The sequence below is a fragment of the Mustelus asterias genome, chromosome 23, assembly GCF_964213995.1.
Source record: "Mustelus asterias chromosome 23, sMusAst1.hap1.1, whole genome shotgun sequence".
NCBI classification, from domain to species: Eukaryota; Metazoa; Chordata; class Chondrichthyes; order Carcharhiniformes; family Triakidae; genus Mustelus; species Mustelus asterias.
The window spans coordinates 51,931,697-51,954,506 of NC_135823.1; positions in this window are offsets into that span (position 1 = coordinate 51,931,697).

Consider the following 22,810-nt stretch of genomic DNA (forward strand, 5'->3'; position numbering starts at 1 on the left):
CCTGCATATATCAAATGGTTGGTGATTTTTTTTCCCCCACTTCATGTGGAATTGATGTAAGCTCTGTACCAGCGCTGCGGCATTGAAATAACTTTCGCAATCCCCACGCTTCTAAAAGGGTGAGGTAGAGGTGCTGGCGTTGGACTGGGGTGGGGCACAGTAAGAAGCCTCACAACACCAGGTTAAAGTCCAACAGGTTTACCTGGAATCGTGAGCTTTCGGAGCGCTGCTCCCAGGCCACTCACCTGATGAAGGGGCAGCGCTCCAAAAGCTGGTGATTCCAAATAAACCTGTTGGAATTTAACCTGGTGTTGTGAGGCTTCTTGCTGTTCTAAAAGGGAGGCATTACGTCATGTTTGGGGGGAATTTTCCCATCGCGCCCTCCACGGGAATCGTAGCGGGATGGGGGCGAACCTTGCAGAGGTCTGTTGACCTCAGGCGGGATTTTCCAGATTTGGGGTGAGTACGGCTGGAAAATCCCATCTGTTGACTACAGCTCAGTGGAGGGCATTCAAGGGCAGAATTTTACTGTCCTGCCCGCCACGGGAATCATAGTGGATGGACTAGGGGGGGCAGGGGGTGAGGGGGAGAGGTGGGATTGGACCACGCAAAGGTCCATTGACCTCATGCGGGAATTTCCAGTCTTGGGGTGAGCGTGGCTGGAAAATCCAGGGCCCATGCCTCACATCCGATTCAAGAGGTTGTGGGTTCAAGTCTCCAATCCAGACACTGGAGTGGATAACCCAGGCTGACACTCCAGTCCAGCGCTGAGCGAGTGCTGCACGGTTGGAGGTGCTTTTCTTTCAGAGGGCATTGTTAAACCCAAGACCCTATCTGCCCACTCAGCTGAATGTAAACAATCCCACAGCACCCTTTGAGGAAGAATGATGCAATTTATCCTTGGTGAACATCTATCTGTCAACCAGCATCACTAAAACATCATCACATTGTCACTTATGGGATCTTGCTGTACACAATTGTCTGCCACGCTTTCTATGTTACGACATGCGCCTGCTGCCGTGGTTCTTCGAGGCGGTTGAGTTGTGGGTTTGGGAGGTGCTGCCAGAGAGGGATTGGCGAATTCTCACTAATTTAGATTGGAGAGTTTGAATCACGGGCCCATCAAACCCCTCACAGCAATAGTACCATAGAATCCCTATAGTGCAGAAAAGGCCATTCAGCCCATTGAGTCTGCACAGACTCTCTGACCGAGTATCTTACTTAGGCCTTCTCCCCTGCCATATCTCTAACCCCACACATTTACCACGGTTAATCCAGCTAACCTTTACATCTTTGGACACTAAGAGGCAATTTAGCACAGCCAATCCACCTAACCTACACAACTTTGGATGCTAAGGGGCAATTTAGCATCGCCTATCCACCTAATTTGCACATCTTGGGACACTAAGGGGTAATTTAGCATGGCCAATCCATCTAACCGGCAAATCTTTGGATGCTAAGAGGCAATTTAGCATGGCCAATCCATCTAACCTACACATCTTTGGACACTAAGGGGCAATTTAGCATGGTTAATCCACCTAACCTGCACATCTTTGGACTGTGGGAGGAATCTAGGGCACCCAGAGGAAACCCACGCAGACACGAGGAGAATGTGGAAACTCCACACAGTGATCCGAGGCCGGAACTGAACCTGGTGCTGTGAGGCAGCAGTGTTGACCACTGTGCCACCATGTCGCCCAATTGTAGATAGATCTGAATCCCTTTAATTCTCACTGAATGATAAATAGAACATAGCTACCTGGTAAACCACATGACTTTCCTTGTGGGATATTAGGTGTTCTTGACATTCTCTGATGTATGCTCCCAGAGGCACTCGTGAAGCTAATATCTACATGCACATTGGACAGCACAGCTCGTAACAAAAATCTAATGCTGTTGGGCCTCGGAGAAATCCATTGTGGAACTTGAACAGTCAGCACTGTGAGAGATTGAGTCAGTGACTTACCACTGTGATTATAATGGAAAAACTAGCTGGCAAAGTGGATGATAGGTCTTGTATTAAATTTCCAGCAACAGTAAAATAAATATTTTCAGCTCCCCCGATGGGTCAGTTGGGTTCTCGTGTGGAATGGAGCCAGGATCCACCCAGCTTTATTCACCGAGGTAGCCGATGATCAGAATGTCAAAACTAACCTTAAAGGATGGGGCGCAGGATGGGGGGGGGGGGGGATTGGGGGATGGGGGGGGGGGGGTAAAAAAAAACTAGAAAATGCAGGAAATGCTCGGCAAGTCAGACATCCAGGGCGGAATTTTCTGGCCATTCACGCCAGCGGGATTTTTCGGTCCCACTGCAGTGAAGGGATATTTGGCTGAGCGCCGAATTCTCCGTCCTCGCAGCGGCGGCGGGTTGGGAAAGGCCGGAAAATTCCAGCCCACCTATGGAAAAAGAAACAGGGTTAGTATTTCAGGCCTGTGACCTTCCATCGGGAAATAAAACCAGCCTGGCATCTCCCTCATTCAGCAACTCAGACTGGGAGGTGTGGGTGTGCACGCGTGCGTGTTTGTGAATGTCCACTGATGCAGCCTGTACATATGAATTAAGAATAGAAGTAGGTCACTCGACCCCTTGAGCCTGTTCCGCCATTCAATACAATCACGGCTGATCTGATTGTAACCTCAACCCCACATTCCTGCCAACCCCCCAATAATCTTTCACCCCCTTGTTAATCAAGGATCTATCTAGCTCTGCCTTAAAAAATATTCAAAGACTTTGCTTCCATTGCCCTTTGAGAGAGTTCCAGAGACTCACAACACTGAGAGAAAACATTTCTCCTCATCTCCGTCTTATTTTTAAACACTGCCCCTAGCTCTAGATTCTCTGACAAGAGGAAACATCCTCTCCATATCCACCCTGCTAATGCCACTCAGGATTTTAAAGGTTTCGATCAAGTCGCCTCTTACTCTTCTAAACTCTCCAAACTTTGCTCATTCTGCAATCTTCCTGATCCTGATATTAGTCCAGTAAACCTTCTCTGAATTGCTTCCAAAGCATTTAATCTTTCCTTAAAGAAGACCAATACTGTACACAGTACTCCAGATGTGGCCTCATCAATGCCCTGTACAAATGAAACATAATCTCCCTACTTGTATGACCAATTCCCATCACATTAAACAATACCATTTTTTCCCAACTACTTGCTGTACATGCATAATTAGCCTTTTGTGATTCATGTGCTAGGATACCCAGAACCTTCTGCATCTCAGAGCTCTATAATCTCTGTAGTCTCTCTTTTATTCATCTTGCCAAAATGGACCATTTCACATTTTCCCACATTTACCAGATTTTTGTCCACACGCTTAACCCATGTCCCTTTGTAATCTCCTTACGTCCGCTTCACAATTTACTTTCCTTCTATCTTTGTGTCGTCAGCAAATTTTGCAACCATACCTTCAGTCCCTTCATCCAAATCATTTATATAAATTGTAAAAAAGTTGGGATCCCAGCACTGATCCCTGTGGCATAACCATTCGTCACATCCTGCGAACCACAAAAAGACCCATTTATGCTAACTCTCTGTTTCCTGTTAGCCAGCCAATCTTCTATCCATGCCAGTTTGTTGCCTCTACACCACGAGCTTTTATTTTCCACAATAACCTTTGATGTGGTACCTTATCAAATGTCTTCTGGAAATCTAAGTACAGTACATCCACTGGTTCCCCTTTATCCACAATAGGTGGCAATGCTGCAAAGAACTCCAATAAATTGATTAAACATGATTTCCCTTTCACAAAACCATGTGGACTCTGCCTGATTGCCTTGAATTTTTCCAAGTGCCCTGCTATAATGTATTTAATAAAGCTTGACATTCGCCACATGGTTTGCCAACTCAGGGAACAAAGCTGGGATGGCCCCAGGCTCTACCCCACACAGGGAAACAAATGTACAACGTAGCTGAGAAAGATTCTCACTGTTGTTAGAAATTTAATGCAAGATGTAGGATCTAAGAACAACAAAGGGGTACATATTTCTCCAACCTTTGTGCAAACCAGGACTGGATTTCTCATGCATTACGCTCCAGCGCATCACATGTGAATATTGTTGCCATCCATTGGGAGTGGTTATGACTGAATGTTGTTTTGGACCACTGAACCTACCTGGATATCATGCACTGCCTGCAAGTTTGCCCCACGAGAACAATGCATAGCCCTGGTCCCCAGGTAGCCCTTTGAACAGCCTGTACATGACTCCAGTCCCCCACCAACATGGTTGACTCTTAACTGCCGTCTGGCGTGACCTGGCAAGTCACTCAACTAGAGGTGTGACAAAATGCTGGCCTTGTTAGTGAAGATTGAAGCCATATCCTGAGAATGAAAAAGATCAAGACCTAAAATAGCTGTCAGCCGTGTCTTAGTGTGCGGTGCGTCTGTCCTTGAGTCAGAAGGTTGTGAGTTCAAGACCCCCTTCTGCATTTGACCATGCAATCCAGGTTGGCAGTACTGAGGGAGTACTGCACTTTTGGAGGTGCATTAAATCAAGGTTTTGCCTACTTTCTCAGCTAAAAGATCCCAGGGCACTATTTTGAAGAACAAAGTCGTTTTAGTCGCAGGTAAAATCTCTCAACATCACTGAAATGGATTAGTATCACGTTGCTGTTTGCTGTACACAAACCTGGCAGTTGTGTTTCCGACATTACAACGACGACCGACGCTTCACAAAGTATTTTGTTTTTATTCGGTCTTGGGATTTGAGCATTGCAGGCACGACCAGCATTTGTTGCCCATCCTTACTCACCCTTGAGAAGGTGGTGGTGAGTTGCCTTCTCGAACCGCTGCCGTCCATGTGATGTAGGTACGCCCACAGCGCTGTTTTTGTAGCAGCTTGAAACAACTGGGTGGCTTGCTAAGCTATTTTAGAAGGCAGTTAATAGTCAACCACATTGCTGTGGATCTGAAGACACATAGTGGCCAGATGGGGTTGGGATGGTAGCTTTCTTTTCCTGAAAGGCATGAAGAGAACCAGATGGGTTTCCTTTTACAACAATCTGGTAGTTTTCTGATAATTATTAATGAGACCAGCATTTTATTTCAGATTTATTAATTGAATTTAAATTCCCCCAGCTGCTGTGAAGGGATTCGAACTTATGTCTCCAGAGAGTGAGATCAGGTCTCTGGACCAGTCCAGTAACATTACCCGCTGCTATTCTTCCCTTACCTGTGGTCATGAAAAGCATAACATAATTAAATCTTTCTTTTCTGCCCCTGTAGATGCAGGCGTGGATCTTGGAAGGCTATTGTTTACCCTTTTACTCAAAGCAGTCTTCAAGCTTAAAGTCTTTGCAATGGGAAGACTGATTTACTGTGGACGGCACGGTGGCACAGTGGTTAGCACTGCTGCTTCACAGCGCCAGGGACCTGGGTTCGATTCCTGGCTTGGGTCACTGTCTGTGCGGAGTCTGCACATTCTCCTCATGTCTGTGTGGGTTTCCTCCAGGTGCTCCGGTTTCCTCTCTCAGTCCGAAAGACGCGTGGGCTAGGGTGCATTGGCCATGCTAAATTCTCCCTCCGTGTACCCGAACAGGCACTAGAGTGTGGCGACTAGGGAATTTTCACAGTGACTTCATTGCAGTGTTAATGTAAACCTACTTGAGACACTATTAAATAAAAAAACTTTTTAAAAAAAGACTTGCCGAAGGCAGTGTAGACTGGGGGAAGATTCGATAGAGATGTCCAAACTTGATAGAGTAAAGACAGAGACATTGGCTGAAATTTTTTGGCCCTTCCTGCCTGCGGGATTTTTCAGTCCTGTCGATGGTGACATCCCGCCCCCCCCTGCTCCCCCCGCCACCGCCGCAGTGGCATGTTCCCAGGCGTGGAGGGTGAGGGCACATAAATCCCTATGGACATTGGCAGGTTGGCAGGGCTAGAAAACCCCACCACTGGCTAATGGTGGGCCACTTACACCACGTAAATGTGTCATGGGAGGAGCTGGAAAATCTCGTCCAGACTGTTTCCAGTGGCAGGAGGATCTATGACAAGCGGGCAAAGGTTTAAGATAATTGGCAAAGCAGCGACAGCATGGGGGAATCGCGTTTCCACGGAGAGTTGCGACCTGGAATGTTCTCAAAGGGCGGAGTGGGAGTGTATTCAACAGCGACCTACAAGAGCGAGTTATGTGAACACTGGAAGGGAAAGCGTGAACAGGGCTTTGGGGAAAGGGCAAGAGTGAGGTTCATTGGATCATAGAATCCTACAGTGCAGAAGAATGCATTTACCCTAGCTAGTCCCCCTGACAGTAAGGGGCAATTTAGCATGGCCAATGCACCTAACCCGCACATCTTTGGACTGTGGAAGGAAACCGGAGCAGCTGGAGGAAACCCACGCAAGGAGTGTGTGCAAACTCCACACAGACAGTGACCGAAGGCGGTAATGGAATCCAGATCCCTGGCGCTGTGAGGCAGCAGCGCTAACCACTGTGCAACCGTGCCGATGGCTCTGTCAAAGGCTTGCTCACAGGCACAATGGGCTGAATGGCCTGATTCTATGCAGTATTGGAGGGTCAGAGTGGAGAAGCCTTGCTGCAATAATGCGGGGATTTGTTGAGACCACATCTGGATCACCATTCCAGTTTTGACTGGAAAGAAGGATACACTTGTCTCAGAGAGGGTGCAAACAAAGTTCACAATTGATTCCTGGGATAAGAGGGCTGTCCGGCGAGGAGAGAGATATAGATTAGGCAGTGAATGCCCAGCTGCTGAATACTCAGATCAATAGCATGCTGAATTCTAGCGGAAATTGAGAGATATGTAGAGAATGAGGCAAGGTGGAACTGAGCTGGAAGATCAGCCCTGAATCACAGTCAAAGGGGCTGGTTGACTTACCCCTGTTGTTTTTCCTTAGCTTCTTAGGGATGGATTTGCCTCTATTGATCCTTAATTGTCGATCGTTTGTACCGTCCTGATTGCTTTTGAAGACTGCCTGTTAACATGGGCCATAGCTACTCTAACAGACAAATCATCAAATAAAAATTCAGCATGCAACAAGATTTCCTGGAACTCAGGCCCCAAGGAGTTTTCGACTAGGCAAAGAAATGGAACGGCGAAGGAATTGGAATAAATTATTCATCCTCTTATTGTACTTCAAAATGTGAAATTATACTGCTAACACGCAAACCGGACGGGCACCTATTATGTTTGCCTGTTAAATAATAGATTGCTATTTCATCACGGCTTGCTGTAACCATGGCATTTCTGTGTTACAATCCCTCCGAACACAAACCTGAACTTATCCTGAATTTTATCGAGGCGACGACATTTATTCGGGTGAGAAAGAAAACGGGGGAGATTGGAAATTGACAATCTGGAGGGGTGAAATTGCCTATTTTCCAGGAAAGAATTACTGGGAGGGGGAGGGGGGTGGGGGAGGAGGAAGGCCGTTTGAGCTGCAGAATCTTTCTCCCCAAGACAGAGAAAATTAATACTATGAGCGGCACGGTGGCACAGTGGTTAGCACTGCTGCCTCGCAGCGCCACGGACCCGGGGTTCGATTCCCGGCTCGGGTCACTGTCTGTGTGGAGTTTGCGCGTTCTCTGCGTGGGTTTCCTCCAGGTGCTCCTGTTTCCTCCCACAGTCCGAAAAAGGTTTATTTATTTGCCACAAGTAGGCTTACATTACATTAACACTGCAATGAAATTACACGTGGACATCCCCAGACGTCCTGGTTGGGTGCATCGGGCCGTGCTAAAGTCTCCCTCAGTGTACCCGAACAGACTCCAGAGTGTGGCGACGGGGGGATTTTCACAGTAACTTCATTGCAGTGTTAATGTCAGCCTACTTGTGACTAATAAATAAACTTTAAACTCTATATTGGGGTGGGTGAAATTGAAATTGCCACCTGAAATGGGCAAGTGATTGTGATCAGCCCTCGGGTGATACACGCCTCATCTCCTTGTGTGACCGAGTGAGAGTCTTCAGCTGTTCCTTACGAGCATCGCAGATGCGGCGATTTGGCTGTGAATCCGCCGTAAATCATGAGGACAAACGAGTGCATCAAGTGACAAAGAGCAACCTGCTCCGTCTGAGGCAGCTTGCAGAGTGCTGTAGGTCATTCTGACAGCCTGTTTTCCCCATGCTAAAAGCCCGTTTTGCTTGTACGCACAAACTGCTCTGTAAAAGAGTGCGGCACTACCACCTTGCTGGCATGGAATCATTTGTCAATGTCAGCTTCCTGCGGAAAAGTCTGTCATAAATAAGAGTACCTACTTCCCATCAGTGCTTCCCTGACAGTGCTAATGGCACACTCGCATTGTTAAAGTCGCACCATGCTGTCACATAGTCCTTCGCTCTCCAGAGGCCGTGACCCTGTAGCTACATCAGTGAGACACGTCCTTCATGATCGCTTGCTGTCGGCTGAGGTTTTGTGGGTAGCGTCACCTGCCTCTGAGCTAGGAGGTTGTGGGTTCTCCCACCCCATTCCAGGGTCTGTAGCACGCTAGCCCAACTTTCAGGTCCTACCCAGTACTGAGGGAGTGCTGCATGTTCGGAGATGCTGACCTTGTTACAGTTTATTCATTCGTGTCATAAGTAGGCTTACATTAACACTGCAATGAAGTTACTGTGAAAATCCCCTAGTCGCCACACTCCGGTGCCTGTTCGGGTACACCGAGGGAGAATTTAGCATGGCCAATGCACCTAACCAGCACATCTTTCGGACTGTGGGAGGAAACTGGAGCACCCGGAGGAAACCCACGCAGACACGAGGAGAATGTGCAAACTCCACACAGATAGTGACCCAAGCCGGGAATCGAACCGGGTCCCTGGCACTGTGAGGCAGCAGTGCTAACCACTGTGCCACCATGAGATGAAATGTTAAACTGTCTACCCTCCCGGCTGGATGTGAAAGATCCCTTGGCACCACGCTGAACAAGATGAGGAGAGCTGTGTCCAGTATCTTGGCCAATATTTATCCCAAAACCAATAACACAAAAACAGTGATCATTATCACTTTGCTGTTTGTGGGAGCTTGCTGTGTGCAAATTGGCCGCTGTGTTTCCTACATGACAACAATGACTACAGTTAAAAGTACTTCCTAGGTTGTAAAGGTCAAAGGTCCTAAGGTCATGAGAGGTGCTACAAATGTGTACGGTCTTCCTTTCTTTGGCATGTCCACCTCTCTGTGAAAAATGCACCAAGTTACTACCGGACTGGTTTATGCAGCCGTAATCAATCTCACCGTTTAATTAAAAAAAAATTTCAGCAGCAAATTTGCATAATTGATATATTGCACCTCCAGGAGTAATCTTCACAGTGTGAAAGTACACAAACACTAGAAGTGGAGCCACAAGCGCAATGTGGATCTTGCAGAGTGCGAGAAAAATAATGCCGATAAATAATGTATCAAAATATTTGGAAATTCACCGAATTGAAGAGGGAATCGGTCAGGGGTGGCATTCTGCGATTAGGCGTCCTTTCTCATTCCGATGAAGCATGTTCTGTGCAACATGTCCTTCTGTTCACTAATTTATCTGTGCGTTCAGCAGGAGCATTTGTTAACGGGCGGCTTGTTTTCACCACATCTGCCGAGGTTCAGGGAAGTCAGTTTATCCCAGTGCCGAGGCAAGATATTCCCCCACTCCGTCTGACACAATCCCAAATCCATCATAAGGCAGCTTCTGACCAGCGCGTATATTGACCAGTCGCAGTGATTTTGAAGAGGGAAATTATTAACCAGCTAATAAAGGTTTAGACAGAATATGTAAGGCACTGACAGCACTACCACCAAAGGGTTAAATGATGCTTGAAACAAAGATAGTAAGTTAATGAAACAAATAGTCTACACATATGTGGATGCAATGAAAGAATTAAATAAGTAACTATGATTTTAAGACATAAATGCCTTTGTAAAACTCTGCAAACCTGTGCCCATCCAAAGCTCTGCTGCCTGTGTACCTACTCCCCCCGTGCCATAAGAACATAAGAACTAGGAGCAGGAGTAGACCATCTGGCCCCTCCAACCTGCTCCACCATTCACTAAGATCATGGCTGATCTTTTCGTGGACTCAGCTCCACTTACCCGCCCGCTCACCATAACCCTCAATTCCTTTACTGTTCAAAAATCTATCTATTTTTGCTTTAAAAACATTCAATGAGGTAGCCTCAATTGCTTCACTGGGCAGGGAATTCCACAGATTCACAACCCTTTGGGTAAAGAAATTCCTCCTCAACCCATCCTAAATTTGCTCCCCCTTATTTTGAGGCTATGCCTCTTAGTTCTGGTTTCACCTACCAGTGGAAACAACCTCCCTGCTTCTATCTTATCCATTCCCTTCATAATTTAACATGTTTCTATAAGATCCCCCCTGATTCTTCTGAATTTCAATGAGTATAGCCCCAGTCTACTCAGCCTCTCCTCATAAGCCAAACTTTCAGCTCCGGAAACAACCTAGTGAATCTCCTCTGCACCCCCTCCAGTGCCAGTACATCCTTTCTCAAGTCCTGTTCACACATTAACCCCTGTGCTATCTCCATTAACTCTTGGTCTGTCAACACTTTGACTGTGAAATTGTCATCCTCGATTTCAAATGTCTCCATAGTGTCCCCCACATCTCCCAATCTCTATAACCTCCATCAGCCTTACAACTTGCCCAGATCCCAGATATCTGCATTCCTCCAACCAGCATCCCCAATTTTAATTGCTCTACCATTGGTGGCCGCGCTTTCCTAAGCTCTGGAATTCTCTCCTGCAGCCTCTCAGCCTCTTCTTCTCTTTTCCCCTTTACGAAGCGATTTACAACTACACCTTTGACCAAGTTTTGGGTCACCTGTCTTAATTTCTCTTTGTACCTTGGGACATTCCGGCCTTGGGTGATTGTGTGGAGTTCTCTCCGTGTCTGTGTGGGTTTCCTCCGGGTGCTCCGGCTTCCTCCCACAGTCCAAAGATGTGCAGGTTAGGCTGATTGGCCATGCTAAATTGTCCCTTAGTGTCAGGGTGACTAGCAGGGTAAATAGGTGGGGTTTCGGTGGTGGGGCCTGGGGTGGGATTATTGTTGGTGCAGGTCTTGATGGGATGAATGGCCTCCTTCTGCACTGTAGGGATTCTATGATTCTATGATTCTATGATTTTATTATATTGAAGGTGCTATAAAAATACAATTGGTTGTTGTGTGCAGAGATACAACTCCCTTCCTGCACTGTGGAAGTACTCGCACCAATTGGACTGTGGTGTTAACAAGAAGGTGGTTCACCATCTTCTCAAGGGCAATCAGGGTGGGTAACAAATGCTGGCTTTGCAAGTGGCACCCTATAATGTATAAGAATACCACAATGTGGAGATGCCGGCGTTGGACTGGGGTAAACACAGTAAGAAGTCTCTTAGTAAGGAGGAAAGACTCCTTACTAAGAATACCACAGCAGTTCTGCAGATGATCCAAGTTGTCTCCTAGTTACCACCAGTGCTCATTCACCCAAACGGTCATATTTAAAGTTGTGGTTCAGTTCAGGTAGGCGGCATGGTGGCACAGTGGTTAGCACTGCTGCCTTACAGCGCCAGGGATCTGGGTTCGATTCCTGGCTCGGGTCACTTTCTGTGCGGAATTTGCACGTTCTCCCCGTGTCTGCGTGGGTTTCCTCCCACAGTCTGAAAGATATGCTGGTTAGGTGCATTGGCCATGCTAAATTCTCCCTCAGTGTACCCGAACAGGCGCCAGAGTGTGGCGACCAGGGGATTTTCACAGTAACTTCATTGCAATGTTAATGTAAACCTACTTGTGACACTAATAAATAAACTTAAACTTTAAAAAATGTTCTACAAAAGCTGTTCTCCAATCTTTAAGGTGCAGCTGAGTTTCCTGGCCATTGGTTCAATTGAAGAGGGATTGGGCCACACCCGCCTGGTTGGTGGATCTGCTGTACCCTCCTGAATTATCTCCTGCATACCCGCCCAAGTTATTCAATGTGATACAGGATTAAGGCCAAAATATGGGTGAGTGGACCATTAGCTTTTATCGACTTCACGTCTGTTTGGAATTATAGATTGCACTCATTGCTACACAGACTACTACTGCTAACCCACATTATGATGTGAGTCTTCATTTCCTTAATGTACAATTAGTGTTTAGCTGCACACTCAGAATTTTGCATGTCAGTGTGTGGGGAGCTGCCATGATTAGTTTGTCCTTTGGCAGTGCAATGTTCCTGCACTCAAAAGCTAGGCAGCAGCTTCTTGGAGCCAAGGGACATCCAATATTACTGTGTACTCTAATATATTTTGGCAGCCACCTCTCTCTAAAGGCCAGCATTGACTTGCAGATCCAACACCGGATCAACTATGCCAGCTCAACCCTCTCCGAATTACAGAGTGTTTGACAACAAAAATCTCCGCACGTGAACAAAAATCCTCGTGTCCCGAGCCGGCAGCACATTCCTGTCCTGTGATGAGACCTGGACTGTGCGCCAACCACAGCAAACACTGGAGAAATTCCATCAGCAATGCCCCCGCCACATCCTCCAGATTTAATGGGAAACAAACACTGAACCAAAGCTAGTGTCCTTCTTGAGGCCAGTTCAACAAGCATTCAGGGACGGTGGCACAGTGGTTAGCACTGCATCCTCACAGCGCCAGGGACCCGGGTTCGATTCCAGCCTCAGGTCACTGTCAGTGTGGAGTTTGCACATTCTCCCCGTGTCTGTGTGGATTTCCTCCGGTTTCCTCCCACAGTCCAAAGATGTGGGGGTTAGGATGATTGGCCATGCGAAATTAACCCTAGTGTCAGGGGATTATAAGACCATAAGACATAGGAGCGGAAGTAAGGCCATTCGGCCCATCGAGTCCACTCCACCATTCAATCATGGTTGATCATAGGATAAATATGTGGGTAGATGGTCGGCGCAGACTTGACGGGCCGAATGGTCTCCGTCTGCACTGTAAGGGTTCTATGAAAACTCTTGCAGAGTCAACTTCGATGGATGGGTCACTGTGTTCTTTTGGCTGGAAGACATCTTCCCCACATAGAATCATAGAGGGTAGAATTCTCCGGCCACACTGGTCCAAAAGCTGAAAATTCCCGCCCGACCGTCAATGGCGTTTCACATTCTCCACAATCCACCCGCTAAATGGCCGGGATGGGAGAATTCCGGCCAGAATCCCTACAATGCAGAAGGAGGCCATTAGGCCCATCGAGCCTGCACCGACAGCAATCCCACCCAGGCCCTATCTCCGTAACCCCATGTGTTTACCCTGCTAATCCCCCTGACACTAAGGGATAATTTAGCCTGGCCAATCCACCTAACCCATCTTTGGACCTGTTTTCTCAATTCTCAAATGGGCACCATCCCAGGGAGGACAAAGAAAACTTCTCAAAGACATTCTGAAGCTCTCCTCCAAGCTTGGCAGCGTTGACATCAGTGACTGGGAAGAACTTGCTAACAATCGTTCACAATGGTGACAACTTGTCCATCAAGTTGTGTCACAATTCGATCACAACATCTTCTCAATGAGGCAGAGCGGCCTAAGTGAAGGAAAGGAAAGGAAGTAAATTCTGCATTCCGGATCCCTCTACCTCATGGGACATCCTGCTCCACCTGTGTCCAAAGATCCGCAGGTCATGAATCAGCCTGTTCAGCCACGTGAAGGCCGGTGGTAGGAACTGAGTAGATGTCATCCTGGAATTGAGGGACCGCTGATGATGACGGACACTTCACACCATCACGAGCGATCACCAGTGAAGAAAAGGAATAGAATCATAGAATCTACAGTGCAGAAGGAGGCCATTTGGCCCATTAAGCCTGCATCGACAACAATCCCATCCAGGTCCTGTCCCATCCCCGTAACCCCGCTTATTTACCCTCCTAATCCCCCTGACATTAAGAGGCAATTTAGCATGGCCAATCAACCTAACCCGCACATCTTTGGACTGTGGGAGGAAACCGGAGCACCCGGAGGAAACCTGCTGCAGACACAGGGGAGAACGTGCAAACTCCACACAGACAGTGACCCGAGCCAGGGAATCAAACCCGGGTCCCTGGCGCTGTGAGGCAGCAGTGCTAACCACTGTGCCACACGGAGGATCACGTCACTCTCAAATTCAAATGGAACAGGTCACTGGCAATGCTGAAGAGGAGGCCTGGAGTGCTTCGAGAGGTTTGGTCCAGGATGCTGCCAATATTGTCTCACAGATTCTGTTCACAGTGTTTTTCACAGTTCCATACAGGATATCCACATTCTCAGGAAGGAGACAGAGCGAGAGGCTGACAGCCTGAGGACATGAGCCCAGCACAGAACGACTGACGCTGAGAGACAGAACCATCAGTAACATCTGATCATATATTAAGCATTCAGCATCTACATTAACCAGGGCACTCCACATGCATTAATCCCAGAACCCATCACATTCGTCATTTCAAACAGATGTCCCATCTCAAATCCATCACCTCCTTTTCAGTTCCAGCGCAATGTGGGGCACAGTGGATATGTTACTGGACTGGTGATCCAGTGACGTGAGTTCAAATCCCGCCAGAGCAATAGAAGAATTTAAACTTAGTTAACTGAAAATAATGGGCAACGCCTGGTGTGTGCGTCAGCTCTGACCTGAGCAGTACTAGTTGACAATCGACTGCTAACTACGTTAGTGGGCGGCATGGTGGCACAGTGGTTAGCACTGCTGCCTCACAGCGGCAGGGTCTCAGGTTCAATTCCAGCTTTGGATTACTGTCTGGGTGGGGACATCAGGTTTTCTCCCACACTCCAAAGATGTGCGGGTTAGGTTGATTGGCCATGCTAAATTGCCCCTTAGTGTTAGGGGGATCAGTAGGGTAAATATGTGGGTGTGTGGGGATAAGGCCTGGGTGGGATTGTGGTCGGTGCAGACTCGAAAGGCTGAATGGCCTCCTTCTGCACTGTATGGATTCTCTGAATTCTGGAGTGAAAAAGCCAATATTAATAATGAAAAGCTGGATTGTCACTCAGCGCTGCTGACTGGGGTGCCTGAAGGCAAGTAATTGGAGAGGGGGTGGAGAAAGCAGGGGACAAAAGAAATGACCAGAAGGTGGAAGAGACAGCTTGCGGAAAGAAAAAATAACATAATTCAACCTCAGGCCTACGTTATTCACCTGTGCCAGCTGCAGAAGGGACTGCCACCTACACATCAGCTTCTCCAGTCACAACTGCTCAAGTCAGAGGTGACATACACGTGAGGCGTAGTCCATTGTCAATTAACATTCTGCATCACTCACTCATACCACTTAGGTGATGAAACCTGCAGTTTAACAACACCAGGTTAAAGTCCAACAGGTTTATTTGGTAGCAAAAGCCACACAAGCTTTCGGAGCCTTAAGCTCCTTCTTCAGGTGAGTGGGAATTCTGTTCACAAACAGAACAGAACAGAATTCCCACTCACCTGAAGAAGGGGCTAAGAGCTCCGAAAGCTTGTGTGACTTTTGCTACCAAATAAACCTGTTGGACTTTAACCTGGTGTTGTTAAACCTCTTACTGTGTTTACCCCAGTCCAACGCCGGCATCTCCACATCATCCTTACCTGGTCCAGCCTAGATGTGACTCCAGGCCCACAGAAATGTGGTTGAGTCTTTATTGCTCCCTGTTGATCAAGACAAGCAGTTAAAGCAAAAGGAAACCCACTGACACTGTGGCTAAATTTCCCTTCAACACGGTGGCTGCAGGTTCAAGCAAGCGACTCCATCACCACCTTCTCCATAGAATCCATAGAAATTATAGAATTCCTACAGTGCAGAAGGAGGCCATTGAGCCCATCGGGTCTGCACCGACCGCAATCCCACCCAGACCCTATCCCTGTAACCCCACGTATTTACCCTGCTAATTCCCCTGACACTAAGGGCCAATTTAGCATGGCCAATCAATCTAACCCGCACACCTTTGGAGTGTGCGAGAAAACCTGAGCGCCCAGAGGAAACCCACGCAGACACAGGGAAAACGTACAAACTCCGCACAGACAGTCACCCGAGGCCGGAATCAAACCCGGGTCCCTGGCACTGTGAGGCAGCAGTGCTAACCACTGTGCCACGGTGCCGCCCGGGTATGGCCGATAAATACTGGGCCTTGCTGGTGACACTCTTGAATCAAATTACGCATCAGGTGAATCAGGAGATTTCTGAGATTAAGCATATAGATGAATATCAGGGATGTGTAGGAGGCTGGAATTGGAGGAACGTGTGTCTCAGAGAACTATAGGGAGGTAGCAGACATGGGGCGGAGAAAAGTCATGGAGGGATTTGAACAAAGGGTGAGAATTGTGATATCAAAGCATTGCTGATTCTGAAGCTGATGTGTGTCAGTGAGCGCAGGGGTGACAGAGCTCATAGTGGATTCTGCTGTGAGCTACAATATCATGGCCTGTAACACCCTGGCTGCCCTGTGTCGGAGTTAGGGGGAACTGTGGGGGAATCCCTCTGGGAAGTCCCAAAGGGTTAATCCAGCCATTGGCCAGAAGGGCTAACTTCCCCTGGATAATTGTGCTGGGCTGGGAACCATGGACAAAGCAATTTAAATCACGAACTCTGGATGTTTCTGTCAGTGTTACACTGGTAGTTACTCCGAAAGAGTGAAAAGAAATAGAGACATTCCGAATTTCAGCGTAACTATTTTAAACACCCAGACTGAGCCCCGCATGATCCACCTACGCACAGCCCTGACATCCCCCCATGGGACCCCCATGCCTGCCAACGCCCCCCCCCCCCACAACTAAGCATCCTACCCCCCACAACATGCCCCACCTGCATGGGATTCCCCCCACCTCGACCCGACCCCTGGCCTGACCAGAACTGACCCCCACCATCCCTGACACGACCCCTCCTAACCTGACCCGGCTTCCACCACCCCAGACCTGACCCCTGACCCGGCCGCCAACCACCCTCTCCCAACCAGACCTGGCCCTAAACCTCCCCCTCAACCTGACCGACTCCCACCCCTCTGATCCGACCCAGCCTCCACCCCTCCCGACCTGACCAACACTCCATCTCCCAGATCTGACCCAGCCTCCACCTCAACGGATCAACCCCCCACCCCCTGACCCGGCCCTCACCCCCCAATTTCTGAGCCCCCCCCATCTGGCCTGAGTCAGGAAGGTCAGGTGCTGAAGAATTTTGGTGCAGTTAGGTTGGCGCAGAGTGGCAGTGCGTCATTGATTGCCACCCCAAGCATGTTATGGCCCAATGATTGTAAGTGGGAATACTGGCTGAATCTTTCCATGGGAATGTGGGGACACTGGTGTCAGTTGTTGCCTCTCTATTCACTCTGTCCCTACTGCTGCTGAGCTCAGTTAATTTGGTAAGGACTGCATGAGTCTATCACCACATGGAACTGCCATGGTCTGCAGAACGATACATTAACCTGCCTGAACTGCTGGGAATCTCGTCAAACCTCATTCCCCAGTCTTTTCTCAGAATGATCCTTTTACAAACTGGCTTCAGCTGGTTATGCAACAGTCCCATGGGTGGCACGGTGATACAGTGGTTAGCACTGCTGCCTCACAGCGTCAGGTACCCGGATTTGATTCCCGGCTTGGGTCACTGTCTGTGCGGAGTCTGCACGTTCTCCCCTTGTCTGCGTTTCCTCCGGGTGCTCCGATTCCCTCCCACAGTCCGAAAGACGTGCTGGTTAGATGGATTGGCCATGCTAAATTCTCCCTCAGTGAACCCGAGTGTGGCGACTGGGGGATTTTCACAGTAACTTCATTGCAGTGTTAATGTAAGACTACTTGTGACACTAATAAACAAACTAAATCACTTATTTTATTAAAATATCATTTTATCGCATTCATGGGATGTGAATGTCACTGATAATTTCTTAATCATCATCTCATTGCCTTGAGTAGATGATGGTGAGCCACCTTCTTATATAATAAATGGTAGAGCCCTTAGAAATATTAGCATGCAGAGGGATCTAGGTGTGCAGATCCACAGTTCCCTGAAGGTGGCAACGGATGTGGACAAAGTGGTCAAGAAGGCTTTTGGCATGCTGGTCTTCATCGGTCAGGGCGTTGAGTATAGGAATTGGAAAATCATGTTGCAGCTGTATAAGACTTTGGTTCGGCTGCATTTGGAGTATTGTGTACAATTCTGGTCGCCACACTACCGGAAGGATGTTGATGCATTGGAAAGGTTGCAGAAGAGATTAACCAGGATGTTGCCTGGTTTGGAGGATATGGACTATGAAGAAAGGTTGAACAAACTTGGATTGTTTTCATTGCAGTGTTGGAGGATGAGGGGGACCTGATAGAGGTTTACAAGGTTATGATAGGCTTGGATAGAGTGAATAGTCAGAGTCTTGCACATTCTCTGGAGTTTGCACATTCTCCTCGTGTTTGCGTGAGTTTCCTCCGGGTGGTCCGGTTTCCTCCCACAGTCCAAAGATGTGCGGGTTAGGTTGATTGGCCATGCTAAAAAAAAAATTGCCCTTAGTGTCCTGAGATGCATAGGTTAGAGGGATTAGTGGGTAAATATGTAGGGATATGGGGGTAGGGCCTGGGTGGGATCGTGGTCGGTGCAGACTCGATGGGCCGAATGGCCTCTTTCTGTACTGTAGGGTTTCTATGATTTCTATGATGATTTCTTTTTCCCAGGGTCGAAGGATCAATTACTCAGGGGCATAGGTTGAGAGTGAGAGAGGGAAAGTTTAAAGGGCCAGTTTTTCGCACAGAGGATGGTGAATGCCTAGAACGTGCTGTCGGAGGAGGTGGTGGGAGCAGATTCTATGACAAGATTCCAGAGGCATCCGGATGGATACATGAATAGCCAGGGAATAGGGGGATATGGACTATGTAGAGGCGAGAAAATATTAGATTAGAGAGGCATCTGTGTCAGCACAGACTTGGTGGGCCAAAGGGCCTCTGCTGTACTGTTCTTTGTTCTTTGTTCTTGAACATTTGCTGTCCGTATATTGAAGATACACCCAGAGTACTGTTAGAGAGCAAATTCCAGGATTTTGAGCCAGCAATTATGAAGGAATGGCTGAAATGTATCCAAGTTAGGATGATGTGTGTGACATGGATGGCAATTTGGCACTGTTCGTGTTCCCATGCTCCTTATCCATGTGCCATGGTGCCCTTGTTTATCTAGTTGAGCAAAATTTGAATATTATTTAAATTGTGTTTCCCACTGGAACCCAAAATGACAAACTTGGAATTGTCAATCAAACTGCGAACTGAGAGGCACCCCTATGAGATATTGGAAGGTTGTGAAATCAATCGTGCAGCCCTAATCCAGTAATGAGAACCCTTAGTTTTATGTCAACTGGCACAGTGAAATAGGAAGAACTGATATTTTAAAAATTGGAATTTTTTGCCTCCAATATATAAAGGACAGGAGTTTTAAATGCCTTAACAGCTTGAAAGTTCCTTTTGCCAGTTCCATTTGAAAGCTTCTTTGAACAACTCCTTCTGAGAGCTCCATTTGATAGTTCTGTTGACTCCATTCTTTTCAGTTCCATTTGGTTCGACAATTCCAATACACTCATGCACGTTTTATCCACATTCATGTCTGTGTTAACAATTTCACTGGGCACCTGAACTCTCCGAAAAGGCACCTGACCTCCCCAAAAGGTGTCCTGAGGCTCTCTCCTGAAGGGGAATCTCCTTCTGCAAAAGGATACCCTGTCTATTCAAGTGGCAAAGTTTAGACCAGCTCCTATCAGGTCTAATCTGCATATATATTGGATGAGATTTTCCGGTTTCCCAGCCGTGTGTTTCCCGCCAGCGGGAGGTGGCGTGTTGTTTGCGAGTGGCGGGATTCTCCTGTCCTGCCGCTGTCAATGGGAATTCCCACTGATGTCACCCCACGCCGGCGGGAAACCCACGGGTTGCCGGCGGAGCCGGAGAATCCCGCTGGCATGAATAGCCGGAGAATTCCGACCATTGTTCTTCCTTGCTGATGCAAATCAGACATGACTGGAAGCAGCTGGAGGTTTATATGGGCCTCTGCGAACCAGGTGATGATGTAATTTGGAACCCCCTCCCTCCCCCATTGCCCCCTTTCCCACCCCCGGCAAAAATGGCACGTTCAGGGGCAGGATTTCCGATTTGTGCCCTCTGGAGCCATTTTCTTATCGACAGGAAGGGAAATTCAGGCCTTCGGGATATTTAACCACTTAGCACAGGACAAAAGGTGTAATTAGTCCCTAAGTTGGGGCTGGTGTGATTATCAGGCGCGCGATTAAGTTTCCAAGTTCACAAAATCAGTAATTAATTTTGAGTAGTTAGACTGGATCGTCATGGTGACGGAGCGATTATTATTTTTGAAATTCAACTCATTTTCAGTCAATGCTTTGCTGACAGTTAAAGAGCAGGAGTCCTGTACGCTGGTGATTTATGCTGGCAATTACTGGTTCCTGGATTGTTGTTGTTTGGCAATGAGTGAGTCAGATAATGTTCCATTTTTCAAAAGCAGGGAATTGTTCTGCATTTTCATATTTGCAATTTTGCCTTTGATGATTTTTGTATCGTAAAAAGCAGGGAGCTGCCATGTGGAGTGCCAGCCTTGGAATCTTAAAATGAATCCATGCAAGGAAAATATGTTAACTTTTCCAAGGTATTTCTGCAGGAATAAAAGCTTGTCACAGTGCCACAGGTCAAGGCTGGTTGAAATCACAATGGGGGTGGAATTATTTCATGAATCTGAACTGGAACTCACTGCTGTAAGAAGTTTGCAGACTTTGGCAGAACTCCAACAAGAAGGCTTGGCCGCGATTCTCCGATGGCTGGGATTCTCCCACCTCGCCCCCGACTGGGATTCTCCGACCTCACCCCTGGCTGGGATTCCCCGACCTCACCCGCGGCTGGGATTCTCCACCCTCGCCCCGTGGCTGGGATTCTCCGATCTCGCCCCTGGCTGGGATTCTCCGACCTCGCCCCGTGGATGGGATTCTCCGACCTCGCCCCTGGCTGGGATTCTCCGACCTTGCTCGCGGCTGGGATTCTCCGACCTCGCCCCTGGCTGGGATTCTCCGACCTTGCCCCATGGCTGGGATTCTCCGACTTCACCCCTGGCTGGGATTCCCCGACCTCGCTCATGGCTGGGATTCTCCGATCTCGCCCCCGGCTGGGATTCTCCGATCTCGCCCCGTGGCTGGGATTCTCCGACCTCGCCCGTGGCTGGGATTCTCCGACCTCGCCCGTGGCTGGGATTCTCCGATCTCGCCCCATGGCTGGGATTCTCCGACCTCGCCCCTGGCTGGGATTCCCCGATCTCGCTCGCGGCTGGGATTCTCCGATCTCGCCCCCGGCTGGGATTCTCCGACCTCGCCCCGTGGCTGGGATTCTCCGATCTTGCTCCACGGCTGGGATTCTCCGCCCTCGCCCCGTGGCTGGGATTCTCCGACCTCGCTCGCGGCTGGGATTCTCCGACCTCGCTCGCGGCTGGGATTCTCCGACCTCGCTCGCGGCTGGGATTCTCCGACCTCGCTCGCGGCTGGGATTCTCCAACCTCCCCCGCGGCTGGGATTCTCCAGTCTCGTTGCAGTGAATGGACTTTTGGCAGAACCCCAAATTCTCCATTCTCGCTGGCAGCAGCGGCGGGGCGAACAAGATCGGACAATCTCGCGTATGTTTCTATAGCGCCGATAACTGGGTAAAACATTCCAATGCGCTCCATCGGAGCTTTCGCAAGAAAATCTCCACTAATTCATCACAGCACGATTGCTGGAAAGAGTGCGCAAAAAACCCGGATATGCCACTGGTAGAAACCACCCGCCCACCCAACAATCCCCTCATCTCAAGGCAGCCAATCTGCACCGACCTGCCCAAATCGGGCAGTTCTGCTGGCGCCCTGTGGAAGGACCGTTGGCACAATACCAACGACTCAGGCCAGAATCAGCACCTGCTTTGATGATCCCACATTGGAAATCCCAAACTTCGCCCTCCAGCCCGGCGATTGGGTAAAACTGAACAGGTTCCGGATTGAAGTCACACTGCAACAATCTCTTTCATTGGAGACATCGCATCTCATCTCTGTGCAACCGTGGCAAAGCGCAAACCATGGTGCATATAATCGACAAGTGCCCCGATCCAGTGCTTCAGTGACAGTCTCACTGCCCTACACCAGGATGATCTGGAGGCTGCCAACTGACTGAAGAATTTCCATTTTGACACCCAGCTGTTTATCAGTGCATATGAGAGTAGTAGCATCACCAAAATCTGACACCAAGACACATGAGGACACTTGGGGCGGCATGGTGGCCCAGTGGTTAGCACTGCTGCCTCACAGCGCCAGAGACCCAGGTTGAATTCCAGCCTGGGGTCACTGTCTGCATGGGAATTTGCACATTCTCCTCGTGTCTGCATGGGTTTCCCCCGGATGGTCCAGTTTCCTCCCACAGTCCAAAGATGTGCGGGCTAGGTTGATTGGCCATGCTAAATTGATCCTAGTGTCCCGGGGTGTGTATGTTAGAGGGGTTAGCAGGGTAAATATGTGAGGTTTCGGGGATAGGGCGTGGGTGGGATTGTGGTCGGTGCACACTCGATGGGCTGAATGGCCTTCTTCTGCACTGTAGATTCTATTCTATGATTCTATGAGGAGATATAGCGCAGAGGCTTGGTCACAGATTTAAGTTTGATGTGGAGATGCCGGTGTTGGACTGGGGTAGGGCACAGCAAGAAGCCTCACAACACCAGGTTAAAGTGCCACAGGTTTATTTGGAATCATGAGCTTTCGGAGCGCTGCTCCTTCATCAGGTGAGTGGAGAGGTAGTTTTCACAAACACGACATCTATAGACAAAGACATAATTGCAAGATAATGGCTGGAATGCCAGTTTTTTCAGATGATCAAGTCAAGGTCTAGGTGTTAAGGTGAATCTTAAATAAGGAGCGAGAGGTAGAGAAGTGTAGAGAGG